Genomic DNA, 2087 nt, shown 5'->3' on the forward strand with positions numbered 1-2087 from the left:
TCAAGCTATAATATTGCTCGAAATCAAGTTGCAGCGATTACATGTATGTATGTATGTATGTAGGTAGGTAGGTAGGTAGGTATGTAGGTATGTATGTAACGAACGGTTAATTAAAATATGTTTGTGACATATTCTAAATTCTAAGGTAAATTCACTGCAGTTACTGTGAAGAAAGAATTCTCTCTTATGGCAAAAAATGTAAAAGCACTGTATCTGCCCAGTGGTTTCCTCCAGCGGATTCCCAGACGCGCGTTTTTGGCTCTTTAGCCTTCCTCAATGAGAAATACCGAAGAGAGAGACAACCCTGGGCAGATTCAAAACCGTAGCTTTAATTAAAAGGCAATCAACATCAGTGAAAGAGATGCGCTAGTGGACCGTCAGGTCAGAATAAGAATAGCAGTAGCGCCGATAGTGATTAGGAACAAACGAATTTTAGGTTGGCCAAAATATATGTTTGTGATATATTCTAAATTCTAAAGGCAAATTCACTGCAGTTAACGTGGAGAGAAATTTCTCTCTTATTGTAAAAACTGTTACAACACCATATCTGCTCAGTGTTTCCCTCTAGCGGATTCCTAGACGCTCGTTTCTGACTCTCTACCCTTCCTTAGTGGGAACTACCGAAGAGAGATAACTCTAGGCGGATTCAAAGTCGTAGCTTTAACAAAAAAGCAGTCAACATCAGTAGCTGAGTTGCGTTACAAGACCGCCTGGTCGGAATAAAAATAGCAGCATCAGCGCCAAGCACTAATAAGGAATAAACGAACTTTAGTGCAGCTCAGTCACCGATGTCGGCTGCCAGGGTAGCTGCAGTGAATTGACTTCAGAAGTTAGAATATGTCACAAACATATTTTAACTAACTTAAAGTTCGTTTATTCCTCAGGCTCATCCTCTATTCGGTTCTATCAGAAGCAGCAACCATTACGCATTTCTACCGAATTGCCAAACGAGACTAACTGAGACCATGGATATTATCCAACCATCATGGTCATGGTCTTTCCCTAGATGTTCCGCCGTTTGGCTCAGCTTGAAGAATCTGTTTTCGATCCTTTCCCGTAACATTCTAGTTACCTGTTCGTAGTATGGAAGCAGTGATCTCTCAATGCAGAGAAATAACGGCTCGACCTGGAAAGGCTTCTTGATCTCCAAGCTACGCACCCTGCCGAGAAACGTTACTCCAGAGATCTTCCGAAGGAACTCCGGTTCGGTTGCTTGTTTTCGAAATTGTACCCTTTCGATCACAACCAAAAATCTATAACTATATGTTTCTTTTTGCGAAAACACGAACCCTTTGCCCCAAATTCGCTTCCAGCACCCGAGAATCTGGAGCCATCAAATCCTAAGATGATGTTGTAGCTTATTTTATCAACAAAGAAAAATAGCTTAAATTACAGACGCAGGATGGTTGCGCGGTAAGAAGCTTGCTTCCCAATCATATGGTCCCGGGTTCAGTCCCACTGAGTAGCACTTTGAGCAAGTGTCTTCTTCTATAACCTCGGGATAATGCCGGTGCTTGTTCCCCACCACCGCTTGACAACCGGTGCTGGTATGTTTACGTTTCCGTAACTTTGTGGTTCGGCAAAAATGGGCTGATATGATAAGCACCAAACTTTTTAAAAATTAGTGAAATCGATTCGCTCGACAGTGTATCAGCATGGCCGCAGTCTAATGACTGAAGCAAGTAAAACAGAATAGATAGAAGATACAGTCTTTTATTTTTCTTCCCGGCAATTTTATCTTTAAGGTTTGGTAGAACAGCAAGAATGTATAGTGGTGTGCTCGTTAAATGTATATCACTAGAAATTCTCATTTTCTATGTCTGTTTATATGTGTCGGGAATTCAGCCAAAAATTGCGTTGTAGCGCAAAAATATTTGGACTAAGCCGCTGTGAAATATAATGCAATCTGGTCATTGGAATAATCAAAAGCAAACAATATTGTTGTGGCATATTTTAACAGGACCAAAAATAACATGGAGGTGAATTCTTGTGCAGATGTAAAGATAGACAGATAAATATAGAATATATAGAAATACGCAGACAGATAGTAAACAAACTGGCTGTATGATTACATATATATATATATA

This window comes from Octopus bimaculoides, chromosome 6, assembly GCF_001194135.2.
Source record: "Octopus bimaculoides isolate UCB-OBI-ISO-001 chromosome 6, ASM119413v2, whole genome shotgun sequence".
In the NCBI taxonomy this organism is placed as follows: domain Eukaryota; kingdom Metazoa; phylum Mollusca; class Cephalopoda; order Octopoda; family Octopodidae; genus Octopus; species Octopus bimaculoides.